This window comes from Spermophilus citellus, assembly GCF_964194105.1.
Source record: "Spermophilus citellus genome assembly, chromosome: 5".
Classification (NCBI taxonomy): domain Eukaryota; kingdom Metazoa; phylum Chordata; class Mammalia; order Rodentia; family Sciuridae; genus Spermophilus; species Spermophilus citellus.
This window is the reverse complement of record NC_138186.1, coordinates 11190224-11204251: the sequence shown is the minus strand read 5'-3', so window position 1 is coordinate 11204251 and position 14028 is coordinate 11190224. Positions and strand designations below refer to the sequence as shown.

Sequence of the window (14028 nt, the reverse complement as noted above, 5' to 3'; positions counted from 1 at the left end):
GATTTTCTGTCTTTTTACTGGTTAGAGACTCAATGAAAACACAGACTTACTCTTTGATGCTTAACAAAAGGAGAACTTAAATGTAGAGATAATTAAAAGATTTTAATAGTTCCTGTAGATTGCTGGGGAGCACTGTCTTCCCATTGTCATATCTGTCACCCATTCCCAGCCGCAGCTTCTCCACCTGATTTTTTTTAGCCTGATCTTACCGGCAATGGGACAGTAAGGAAAGCACCCTGGATAAACTCAAAAACAAACAGTTGGGAAAATGAGCTACCACACATATTATGGACAGATTGTTGGTACCATTAAGTTAAAACAAAGGTAAGAACCCTGATACAGAAATGGGCAAAGAGCATGAACAGGTAACTCACAGAAGAAAACAAATGTCCAATCCATACTTAAAAGTTACTCCTGCATGAGTCATCAGAGAAGTGCAAACATAATGAGATATTTATCACCTGTTAGATGGATAAGATTAAAAGGAATGAAAATAACTAATGCTAATGTGGAGTTAGAAAAAGGAACTCTTGTGTTGCTGAAAGGAATATAAATGAATATAAGCCTCGTGGAACATTTTGAGAATGTTCATTGAGATCCTTAAAATGTTCATAATATTCATGATACAGTTTCACATGAGAAATAGTATTTGCATGAAGGAAAAATCCTGACAATTGTGCAGAGATGCATGTTAAAGGATCCGTTGTAGTATCATTCAGTAAAACAAAACAAAAAAAAAAAGAAAAAAAGAAATTTGAAGCAACATAAATATCAGTAAGAGATTAGACAAATAAATACATTGTGGAACAACCATAAAACTGAGTTCTATGTACCCATTAAAAAGGCTGAAGTGGAGGGATAGTTTTAAAACATGCATTTAAGAGAAAAAGTAGATTCTACAAAATGGTATGATATGGTACAGTATGATGCCTCTTTATAAGAAATAAAAAATGGTTAAGGTTGGCTAAGAATACATTTATTTTCTGGTAGTATGTAAACTTCTGTATTATTTGATAATTTCACAGTGAGAATGTACTACTTGTATAATAGAAAATAAAAAGATTTCTATTTTGAAGAAAAGTAATGGGAAGCTATTGTAGATTGAGTGTGTGTGTATATGAGTGTGTATGTGTGCAGGCACACACACACATGCGTGAGATTTGGAAATAGAGAAATCGGTGTTTTCAAGGTAGAAACGTATCACAATGGATATTCACCCCTGCGAGACACAGAAATGGTGGCTAGAGAGGACCGTGGTTGCCCCCCCGAGAGCGGGATCTCAACAGATGGTGTCAGATGGTTCCTGCACAGAGACCTTGAACCTGAACCCTTGGCATATACAGGAAAATGGCTTGAAGGTTGGCAGATGCCAGGGAAGAGAAAGGACAGCAAGAGTCCCCAATATTTCCAGTTTCAAAAGCTGTCAACGAGGAACAGTGTGGGGGCATCTGCTGTGGGGTACAGTAGCTGCGGCCTCTTATTCCCTCTGACTCACTGTGGCCAATCCTCTTCTCCAACCCAGTTCCACATCTCTTTTAAGCCGTCACCTCTAGGGCGTCCCACCACGATCCTGATCATGACGTGGCAAAGGTTATCAACTTCCTCTCTAAACAAGCCATCTTTCCCACCGCTCCTACATCATCCTACTCCTTCACCCTGATCTGGACATTTGGATGGCTGCCAGCCACAGGTGGCCGTGGACCACTTGGGATGTGCCTGCCCCCCCCCCCCCCCCACGGCTGTGCTGAAAGTAGAAGACTTAACATGAAAAACAAAACATAATATAAGACGTCATTAATCTTATCTTATTTTGTATTACTGGGAATTGAACCCAGGGGCACTTAACCACTGAGCCACATCCTCAGCCCTATTTTGTATTTTATTTAGAGACAGGGTTTCACTGAGTTGCTTAGCGCCTCCCTTTGGCTGAGGCTGGCTTTGAACTCGTGATCCTCCTGTCTCAGCCTCCTGAGCTGCTGGGATGACAGGTGTGAGCCGCCACGGCTAGCATCACTAATTTTTAAACATGATGTTTGGGACTCATTGTGTTAAATAAAACATATTAAAATAATTTCATTTTTTAAACATGGATACTAGAAAGTATACAATCATGACACAATCCCATAATTCTCTATGGGATCATATCACCTATCGGTTGTGTGAAGGCTACTGTAGGCTAGGCAACCTTGGGGTTATCCTTTATTTTTTATTTTATTTTATTTTTTTATTGGTTGTTCACAACATTACAAAGCTCTTGACATATCATATTTCATACATTAGATTGAAGTGGGTTATGAACTCCCAATTTTACCCCATATACAGATTGCAGAATCACGTCGGTTACACATCCACAATTTTACATAATGCCCTATTAGTAACTGTTGTATTCTGCTACCTTTCCTATCCCCTACTATCTCCCCTCCCCTCCCCTCCCATCTTCTCTCTCTACCCCATCTACTGTAATTCATTTCTCTCCTTGTTTATTTTCCCGTTCCCCTCACAACCTCTTATGTGAAATTTTGTATAGCAATGAGGGTCTCCCTCCATTTCCATGCAATTTCCCTTTTCTCTCCCTTTCTCTCCCATCTCATGTCTCTGTTTAATGTTGATCTTTTCTTCCTGCTCTTCCTCCCTGCTATGTTCATAGTTCCTCTCATTATATCAAAGAAGACATTTGGTATTTGTTTTTTAGGGATTGGCTAGCTTCACTAAGCATAATCTGCTCTAGTGCCATCCGTTTCCCTGCAAATTCAATGATTTTGTCATTTTTTAGTGCTGCGTTTGTTCTTGGGGTTCCATATCAAATCTGTCAACAAGCCCTGACCTCGTATCTTGGCCCACACTTTGTATATAAACCCTGCTCTTTTAGCAGCACCTCCAGCATCTGGCTGACTCCCTCTACTCCCTACCCCAGGCCCAGCTCAGCTGCCAGCAGACAAACTCAATAACCCACATAACTGAGAGTCAACCTCATTAAAATCCCCCTTGAGATGAAAAAGAAAACAAATAACCAAATAAACTCTCTGAATCACCACACTGTACAAGAAGAACTCCAACATGCGAGAAGCTAAAGAACCAGCCACTCAATTTTATAAGCTGCCCTTAATGGAAACCCGTGTTTCTCGCTCACAAATGAAGTGTTCCTGGGGAAAGGGGCAGGAGGGCCCTGGTCAGCACAACAGGAAGGAGGTGCAGACTCTGTCTTCCCCACTAGTCCCAGAGTCTCTTTGCAGTTTGGTTTCACTACAATCCTGAAGAAGCACAGGGTCCCGGCCTGCTTTTAAGAAGCTTATGTAGACCACACACACATTTCTGGTCCTGTTCTGTTAAATCTGGGGGATCATGGCTTGGCAGAATAAATTTGCACGGAATCTAGCCGCCTCCGCCCCCACCAAGGCAAGGAGGTCTATGGAGATGGCCACTCCGTAGACTTGACCTTGGGGACCACCGGGAATGTCTGAAAGTAAAGATGAACAATTCCTGTTTTCTTCCTCCATTTCTGCCTGTCTCTAGACAGTGGTCAGAGACCACTTGAAGCAAGCACACAGGATTTGGGCAGAAACTGGAGACCCTCCCCAAGACAGAAGGCCTCCTTTCTACCCAGCAATGCTTCTCATTTTCTGAAGATTGGACAAGACTCCGGAGACCCTGACCTCACACTTCAGTGAAGCCTGAAATTTACCATGGTCTGTGCAAAGAACCTGCTGTGGTCTGCAAACCTCCACAGTTACGATGGCTCCCTGCTGAGACCTTGACCTCAGTACTTCAGAGAGAAAGAGGAGCCCCTCCACAGTTCCACCAGGAATCATCCTCTGTTGAGTGTCCAGTTGACGGCTGTAGGATAACGTGACCATTTCAACAGGTCCTAAAGCCAAACTGATCTTATTTTCATTTTCAAGCTCATAACTCATAAATGTGTCCCTCTTAAAAATCTTTTCTCATTTTTATTGGTGACCATAGTTGCACATGATGGTGGGATTGGTTGTTATAGGCTCGTACGTGTACACAGCAGAACAATAGAGTCTGTCCAGGGTCGCCTCAGCACTTCCTGACAGGGTAAACACTCTCCCTTGGAGAGCGAGGAGCCGGCCCTGGCGGTAGACCTTGGGCTCAGCATCAAATGCAAAAAGTGCCAAGCGGAACTCTAGAACATAAGGACAACGGAGTCCCTCTGCTGCATCCCAGCAGGAATTTCTGTGCACACATGCACTCATACCTGTGTGTGCACACACACTAACAGGGGCACTCCAGATTCCCACAGATGTGAAGTGAGCCTTCGTAGGTCAGCCAAGGGCAGCCCCTGGGCCGTGGGAAGGATGTTCCACGCCTACCTCGGCGGTGCCCGTGGGTTAGCTGGAACCTTGGATTTCCCTTCCTTTTTATCTGAAGCACCAACTGCAGAGCCAGTTGCTGTCTCCCAAGGGCCGGTTTGTGAGTCACTGCTCATCTGCCTGCATCAGGGAGGAGGAGGAGGAGGAGGAGGAGGAGGAGGAGGAGGAGGAGGAGGAGATCACGCAGCGCCAGGGTGCCAGGCCCAAGCTGTTTCAAGGTTAATGGAAGGTCTGTAGCTGTCCATGGCCAGCTTCTGCTCAAGCCATCTCTGGAACAGGTGCTCCAAGAGGCATCTCCTGGACACTGCCTACGTTACACGCAGCCCCATCTTACAGATGAGGGAACGAGGCCGGAATCAACTATAGGGTCGTAACAATTCCAGAGCCTCAGGGGCTTAACACAACAATTGCTCTTTCCTCTAGCCATCCGGTCTGTGTGGTTCCCCAGGACGGCCAGCCTCTGCCCAGGTGAGGACACTCCCAGTACCCTCGACCTTCCTCTTCTTGGTGTCCTGCTCTGCCTCATTGTGCCCCTTCTCTCTCAGGCAGACTGGCCCCCTTGAAATTTGCAGTTGATCTCTTGAAAACAAGAAGCCAACAGGACTCAAAGTTAATGTTACAGATTCAGCTACCAGAAGCACCTGGTTTCTCTTTCTTTCCAAATTCCCCAGGAAGAGTACACTTGTTCCAGTTTGGGTTGTCTGTCCTTTCTAGATAAATCACCCATGCCTGGGGAGAGGGGAGAAGACCACATTTAGGGACAGCAGGTCCCTGCTGCACCCCTGTAGATGGACGTGGGTAAAGAAGGTTGATCCTCCAACCTGAAGGTCATTTGAGATTGGAAGTGTCAGGATGAGGATTTGGACCAGAGTCAGCCTGTCTCCAAGTCTTTTTATATTTATTATGCATGTAGCCTTCCAGATGTTTTCAGTCAAATAATTAGGAGAAATCATCGCTATGTATGCAGAATGTGGATACTGCAGAATATGGTGGATCTTAAAATAAGACTTAGTATAGCTTGCACAACTTAGTGTAAAACTAAGAGAAATATCAATAGTTTAGCAGATTTTACACTACTTAAAATATGATGAGGCCATCTTAAGACTTTATGGTAAAGATTCTCTTTCCTCCTTGAAAGCCTCCTATTCAGAGTGACTCTCTAACAGAGTAGCCACTAGCCTGTATACTTACTTAACTTTAAATTCATTGATATTAAGAATTCAGCTTCTCGTTCACATCAACCATGCTTCAAGTGCTCCACAGCCACCTGTGGTGGGTGGCTACCATATTGGAAAATTCAGATCCACCCTGGAATTCATTCTACCTGACAGTGCTCCTGAGTCTCCTATGTGGCGGAAACTTCCCCTGAGATGTAGAAAAGAAACTCAGTGTTCTAAAAGAGCACCAGGAAGTTTTGCATTAAATAAAATAAATTCTTTTATAATTAAAAACTCAATAAACCCATCCAGGACACTAAAAGTTGGGAAGAGAGGCAGAAGAAGAAGTAGGATCTTATTGTCCAGATTGTAGTCATGGCTTGAACAGACTGAATTGAGGGTGAAGCAGCATGGCCTTGATTATCTTCATCACATTAATTATCGTCTTCATAAAAGTTCTTGGCCCCATGGTGGACAAAGTCCCACCTCATTTCTAGGGAGTGAACCATGCTCAGAGGCTACCCAGTCTCTGGCAAAGACACCCCACTTTCTCTATGGTCAGAAGGAAGAGAAGGAGGAGCGGTCAGGAGGAGGTGCAGAAAGAGGAGGAAGAGGGAGAGAAGAAAAAGAAGCCACTTGACCAAATTCAACACCCATTTAAAGATTAAAAACTCTTCGCAAAATAAAAATAAAAATAGAAGACAAATTTGGTTTAGGAAAAGATTTTTTAGTATAGCCTTCAAAGCCTAGCCCATAAAAGAAAAACAATTGGAAAATTAGGCTTCATCAAAATTAAGAACTTTTGCTCTGGAGAAGTGTTGTTACGAGAATGAAAAGAGAAGCTCTCTACTTAAAACACTTACTTACAAATCACTTGTATAACCAGAACATATCAAAGCTTGTACCCTGGAACTCTCAAAAATCAATAATAAGAACCCCTGCAAACAATCTGATTAAAAGCATGGACAAAAGATTCAAACAGATGTTTTACCAAAGAAGGTGTAGAAATGGAAAAAAAAAGTCCAAAACAACAAAAAGCCAAAAATAAAAATTCTAGTGAAAAGATGTCCATCATCATTAGCCATTAATAAAATGCCAGTTAAAAGCCACAATTTCACCAGAAGAGCTAATGTTAAAGACAGTCATCAAATGGATATGGAGCAACCGGAACTCTCGCTGTTGTAAACTCACCTTGGAAAACTCTTTGACAGAGTTTGAGGATTAAGTTAAATGTCCCTTGTCAGTGACTCAGCATTCCCCTGCTAGATGTTAACTCAAGAAAAATGAGAGCATATGACCTTAAAAAGACTTGTAAAGGCGTATGTTAGTTACAGTTAATAATCAAATGCAACCTAAACATCCATCAACAGGAAAATGTATGAACAAATTGTAACATATATAGACACATTGGAATCACACCCCGCAACAAAAAGAATAAAAATGGATATCTGTAACCACATAAAAGAGTCCCCCAAACATGGAGAGCCTGTGATGTGAGACGCAAGAGTATACACTATCTGATTCCAATTATGTCAAGATCTATGCAAGGCCAATTAATCAACGGCGATAGAATAGTGGGGGCCTCTAGGGCAAGAACAGACTAGAAAGGGGAAGAATGAAAATTTCTGGGGTAATAGCAATATTTTGTATTTTGATTGGGTGGCAGTTACACAGGTATCCAATTTTTTTGTCAAAACTCGTTGAACTTACGATCTGTACCTTCTGCTAAAAGGAATAACTGTGGATTCTCTAACAGCTACTTTCTCACTCTTGCTTAAATCCTCCATATTGTATTTTTTCCCTTGTTGCTGGTGGTGTCTTTCAGAAACTCTCTGAAGAGTCGACATTGACTTGTAGGTCACACTGTGCTTGCCGGTGTGCAGGGGAGATTTTTTGTGTGCAAACCAACCTTCCTTTCATTCGGACCCAACTCAGAGAAGCAGCCAAGTGACCTAATAGTTGCACTGCCATCAGAGCAGGTGACAGAGCCAGGCAAGAGCTGAGGCTCTGGGTTCAGCCAGATGTGGGTTCTAATCCTGGCTCCAGCTTCCCCACTGGGACCCACTTCTCTCACCCTTCCACAGCTACTTCACCTCCTGCTATCCCCCAGGCTCACCTCCACCTTCATCTCCCTAAGAGGGAGCACGTTCTCTGACTCCAGTTTCACACAACTGAGAGGCAGCACTTCATTTATTTTATGTATCTTTGAGATCTGGGTTACTTCAAGGTAGCTCAGGGCCTCAAATGGCAAATCGTGGAGGCTGAGAAGCCTTTCACGGCTCAGGTGACTGTGCACATGTCAGCTGGGTGTTGAGTATCAGGTCTGCGATGATCTGATATTCAAGGTATTCAAGTACATTCAATCAAAGAGACTCCTGCAAAGGAGATAAGCTTCTAGGATACATTCCCAGTTGTATCCTGAGCTAGACCATGTCCTCCTCTGACCCCTGTCCCTAAGACAAGATTTACACAGCGTCTCTTCCAATTACCATTTTTATAGCTAAGGGATCTATGTGACATTGTAAAAGTCACCTACCTTTCCAGACCTAGGTTGGACAGATTTGGGGGTAGAAACCTAGTTTCCCAGGACTCTCAACTCCCCCGTGGGGCTAGGATCAGAGCCAGCTGCCAGCATTCTCTCTTTACTTGGCTAAAGTTCAGGTCGGGCTTTGACAACCATGGTACCAGGCAGTGCATGTCCTGCTCTGACCTGCTCCTACTGTTCTGGGGCTTGGCGCTGTGTCTTCTCTGAATGACCACTGTACTGACTCTTGATCCCTCTCATTGGTACACTCACAGAATGGAGCAGAGCTGGTGGCTGGGGGGTGCTTCCTCACACACCCTGAAATCCTGACTTGACTGCAGCAACTTGGGCCACCTCAGACCCCTCAACCTTTGCTTCTGCAGGGTGGCTCTACTAACAATTATTATCTGTTTTCCTAAGGATTTATTGAGGTAACATATACTTATTCGAAGACCTGCTATTCAGTAAGCACTTAAGACATGTCATCTATTGTTTTTACTGTATTTACTAGTCAGAGTAATTCTTTGTGTTGTTTTCTGATTTAGGAATAATTACAATTCCTAAATCAGGTTTTCATTTCTATAAGATTTTTTTTAAGTTTTTACATTCTTTTGATATATCTCCCACAGTATCTAGGGTGGTGCTGAGGGTTGAGGCAGGATTGCTAACAGCTTAGTAAGTGTTAATAGAGGACTAGATTCAGGACTTGCTATGCTTCTCTTATGATGATGCTTATACCTATATCTGTACCCATACCTGCATCTATACCTACACCTTCCCCTTTACCTGTACCAACACCTATACCTACACCCAACCTAAATTTATAGCTAGAGTTATCCCTATACCTATACTATGAGTAGGTGATTAGTCCTAACTACTTTTGGATTGCAATGCTCTTTCCCTAAACCTTACTCTGGGGACATATTTTCTACCTGCGGATGAATATAGATACATATGATTGCTTCCTATTACACATTCATTTGCTGTGAAACACGTTTCTTTGCAGTCAACTGAGGTGAAACCCTGTTGGGATACCAGTCGCTCTCTTCTTTTCTGAAAGAGAACAGAAGATCAGACATTATTTCATAGATCACAGAGTTGTTGTTTTTTTTAATTATTTTTTTAATCCTCCTAACTAGTTCAGTTACCGGGTATTTGTTACTGTGGAAATGATGGCCATCACTCCTGCAGGGGACACAGAGATCCGGTGACACGAAGACAAAGTCCAGCTGGATCACTGCAAAAAGTGTCCTCAGGTGACCCAGACCTTTTCACAAGGAAACAAGAACATGCTCACTGCCGGAAACAACCGAAGGTGACAAGATGGGTGCCTGGATGAGCAATGACTTCCGCAGGTCCTCCTGCAAGAGTCCCCTCCCCCGCTGGTGCCTCCAGGGCTCCCCTGAACCCCTGCTCAGGACCTGGGAGAAGGGCTCCTTTCAGCAGAGGCCAGGGGTCTGGGGCCTGGGCATGGCCTTGCTGAGACTGGAGCCAAGCCCCTGACCCAAGACCAATGAGGGGCTTGTCTCTGAGGAGGGGGGCTTGGGGCCATTTTTACATGCTTTCTGCATCCTTTGGCTAGAGGCTGAGGGAGGGTGAGCAAGATGGAGGTGGCCTTATGACACCAGGGCTGTGTCCCTTCTCCATGGCCTTTTGAGCATCACAGGCCTGCAGGAGAAGCAAGAGACCCAAACCGAGAGCCTCCAGGTACAAGGAGTGCCAAGGAATGCCCTGCACCGGCTTCCTGCTGCCCAACCATTGCTGGCGTGCCCAGGACCAAAGGGCTCTGGGGCCCTACTCTATCCACACTCTCCAGGACGTTTGCCGTGACTTCTCACAGCCACCTCTTGTACCAGGTGGGAAGCCAGGACAAAATCTGAGATGTGTCAAATGCACAGTTCTGCTTTTGGTCTTTGTTTTGCTTTTGGTCGCAACTTCACTTTTCTTTTCAGCCCCCGTTCAGCCAAGTGGTGAGAACATATTCTTTGCCAAGTTGGGACGCTCCTCTCTTTTTTAAGGTTTCCTCTGAACCCCGGGAGACAGACAATCCTGAAAGGCAGAGGGGAGGGAGAGGTGGTCCTCCTCCTGTCACCACCCACTGGAGAGTCCTTCACCCACTCTCGGCTCGTCCCTCAGCTGCTGACCTGACGCCTCTCAGGGCTCCCTCCTGGACTTCCCGTCTCTCCGTCTCTCTTTGCCTTGCCTGCCCCACTCTCAGGAGCACAGATAACATGTCACTGGCCCAGAGCACACAGAGGGAAAGGGCAGGCTTCTGAGAGCTGCCTCAGGCCCACCTGATGTTCCAGACCTTCCTCAGCTGGTCTCCTTGCCGGGCATGGCGGAGTCGGGAGGAGGGAGCTGGGGATCACCACCCTCCTGGCTTTCCTAGGCCCGGGAGGACCATCTCCCTTGCACTTCAGGTTTGTGTCATCGATTCTCTTTTCTTCTTGCTTGGGCAGAACTCGGGACCCAGAGCACCTCAGGGTTCTTCTCCTGCCCTTTGCCTGTCCTCTGCCTTCTTCCCCTGGCACAGGGAAGACGCAGTCCCTGCACTGGGAAACCTCGTATTTAAGTCACTGAGTGTATTCTATGCTGAGTCCTCAAGCTTGCATTGACCATGCCCTTAGACCCGGATAACCAGGACCCTTGCCCCAGAACCTGCATTAAGGGGAGCCTGCACATTGAAGTATCTTCTGAACCTTTCTAAAGCCATCTCTACTACCTGAAATATACAGGGACCCCATCCCTGCCCCTCCTTTTTGGAGCACTTTATGACTTTTCCTCCAAGTGGGGTCTACCAGATACCCGAAGAGTCCAGACCTTGTACCAAACCAGTGCTGGTTTCAGTTCTAGAAGGGCAGCCTGTAAGCAGGGCACTCCCACTGATTAGAAGAGCCTTTCTTCAAAACCACACGAGACCAGACCACCATGGTTATACTACTGGCCTGCAGATTTGGGGTGCCTCAAACAGTTACCCACACTCCTAAAAAAAAGCTTGCCTGGCACACTGCATAGTCCAAGGGTGAGTCTGTTCTTGAATCTCTTTCCTTTACTCAGGAAAATAAGCATAAAATAATAGCTTACTTCTAGAATACAGGGAAGGGGTACAGGATAAAACAGAGCAAAGAACACCTGCAAATCTCCCCAACTGTCACGTGTCATTCTCATGAAAAGTGGTGGAGTGGATAGACTGTCCAGATTTGTCAGAAGATTTGAGTTCTAGTTAGTTCTAGCCCTGACCCTGCTATTAACTAGCTGTGTGATCTTGGGCATGGCACTTCACCTTTTGGGGCCTGTCTCTTCATTTTTGAAATGAGGTGGATGGATGAACAGATGGATAGATGGATCGACGGAAGGATAGATGGATGGACAGATGAATATATGAATGAATGGATGGATAGATGGACACATGAATGGATGAATGGATGAATATATAAATGAATGGATGGATGAAACAGTGGATGGACGGATGGATGAGGAGTTTTGCCAGGGAGACTGAGGAGATAGAGAAAGGAGTGGTGGTTCCCAAGCTCCCTGTACCTACCTATCTAGCTGCTGCAAATTTATCATTTTCCTGTCTTCCTTGTCTCACCTCTTGGCCTATTGTTTTATTTCCAAAAGCAGCTTCATGAGGTAGGCAAAAATGATCACCCCAAGTGCCAGAAAACCTGAACTTTTCTTCTATAATGTTCTACAATGTTTGTTGTGGCCTTTGAATAATTTAGAAACTCTCAAAGTGTCACCTTCCTTTTTAGTAAAGTGGAGGAAATGATTCCTGTCTTGCACACCTGCATGGGTCAGGGGACCCATCTGATGATGTGCATGGGAGACAGCCCACAGGCTCTGTAAGGAGTTCTTGGGCTGCTCATCTCTCCCTACTCTCCTTTACAGCTGCCCCAGGGATTCATACAGTTGACTCAAAACTTGGTTCTGGGTCATTTCAGAGCCCCTGAGGGGTCAAGAGTAACAGAGATCACCAGACACGTGGGGGTGCTACCTGGTGCCCCTCACGTCAGAAAGAAGGAGAACTGTTAAATTTTGTTTTGAGGCATCAAAGCCAGAGGGTGCACAGTTACCACAGAAAGACTAAAAACCTGGGCTTTATCTTTTTGAATAAGTGTGACTTTCCCACATGAACTTAAGGAGCAATGGAAAACTTCCAGCAAAATGAGACAGTGGGGGGAAAAAAAAACAGACTTTGGAGCATTTGTAGGATAAATCAGATTATCTGTGGAGACAGGAAAGTATTAAAAGGTGAAGACTGAATTCATCCTCTTTTTAAACATTCATATTAAGTTTGTAGGAATGGCCACACCTTATCTCTTTGACCTGATCCAATTGGTCTTGGTTTCTTTTTAAATAATTTTTCCTTCAGGGCATCGTAAAATCTTATATTAGAAAGAGAGCTTTCAAAGAGCTCCTCTGACCTTCCCCTAGTTCAGTGGTGCTCAGAGGCGCCATATTGGAAATGCCGGTTCTTGGGCCTTGCTTCTCCGACTTACTGAATCAGCAGCTTTGGGGACCCAGAAATGTGGGAATGAGGTTTTAGGTGATTCTGATGGACCTGAAGTCTGAGAAGTACAGTCCTAGTTTATAACTTTCCTAGCCAGTATTGAGGATAGAGAGTGTTGATCCTCCCAATATGTGTGTGTGTGTGTGTGTGTGTGAGTGTGTGTGTGTGTGTTTTCTGCATACTGACCTGAAGGCAATGAAAAGGTCTTAACATAGGCTCACAATCCAGGTCCCTCTGCCCTTCCTTTGTGTGCTCTCCTCCCAGGGCCAGGAGAACCTTCTACAGAGTTCTCTGATCTGCCTAAAGACCAGTCTACAAAGAAGAAGAACACAATCAACTTCCATCTTCTTATTGAAATGTCATTAACCAGAGAAGACTAAACCCGTATCAAGAAAGAATAATGGCAGACGATCAACACACCTGTGCAGGCCTTGGTCACACACCACTGTACTCTAGTTCAGTCCCACAGAGAATCTGTGGACCAAATGGATGGTCCCAGGCCGTTGTTTTGTTCTCCAAGCCCACGAGTTCCCCTAAAAACAATTGACTATTCCCCTAAAGATGATCTCTGCTCCTGACTCTCCCTTCCCCTTGGGAAAGGGGTGCGTTACCCACTGTGTCATGTGGAGCTAGGGGGAGTTACCCTGTGATCGCCCCCTGCAGGTAATAAATCTGGATGCTTTCTCCAGTGAATCTTTGCCACCTTATTCCAGCAAACCTGCAGAGGAAGTAGGGGAAATGTCCCTGCAAACCTGCAACTGCTGACCGGATAGATGATCTTTTGGCTTCTACTTGAATCTTTCTGGTGACAGGGAGCTCATTACTTCTATCTGGGTGGAAGCCATAACAATAAGATATTTTCTCACTTTAATGAGATAAAGCTTGGGACTTCTACCCACTGGTCTTGGCAGTATCCTCTGAAAGCAATTCAGAGTTATAGCCGACTCGGGATCACTATAAATTGGGCTAATTACTCCCGTAGTACGAGTTTGGTAAAGTGAATACAAGAGGATAAATTGGGAGGGAGGCCAGCGTTTCTTTGCACTTTTCCCTTCAACCAAATAAAACAGCAAGATTAAGGGCTGTCCCCAGCATTGGTGAGATTATGATAAATATCAGTATTAATAACAATAGTGACAGTAATAATTACCCACGGCTCAATTTGGATGCAGGTCAAGAAACCATCCAAATCAAATTACATGTAAGAAAAATATGTGCGTTCGGCATCGGGAACATTCTCAGCGAGGAGGAAACCAGATGCGGTGGAAAATGTTTCACCTTCTAATGGTGATAACCAAGGAGATTATAAAAGAAAGGACTCTCCTGGCGGAGGGGGGTGGATATTTTATGGAGGAAGCCTCATATCCCCTCTTGCTGTGTGTTTACAATAAGAAAGGATGATGGGGGGACTTGGCCCTTTTCCTGGTCAGCCTCAACCAGGGATACTTTGAAACAACTTGCTTGGCCAGATCTTACTAGTGGTGGTCTTTTCTCCCTGTTTCT

The 14028-nt window shown here is 44.8% G+C and overlaps 1 long non-coding RNA gene across 3 annotated transcripts; it reads left to right on the top strand.

The window, feature by feature from the left end:
- Window positions 1-8304: 8304 nt before the first annotated feature.
- On the top strand, window positions 8305-13676 carry LOC308649811. Of its 3 annotated transcripts, none has more exons than XR_014022169.1 (4): window positions 8305-8443; window positions 9152-9868; window positions 10031-11034; window positions 12790-13676. It is a non-coding gene; the product is annotated as an uncharacterized lncRNA (long non-coding RNA). The 3 variants fall into 3 exon arrangements; XR_014022171.1 differs by having other exon boundaries at window positions 10031-10432; window positions 12790-13242; XR_014022170.1 differs by having other exon boundaries at window positions 8307-8443; window positions 9204-9868.
- Window positions 13677-14028: the final 352 nt, after the last annotated feature.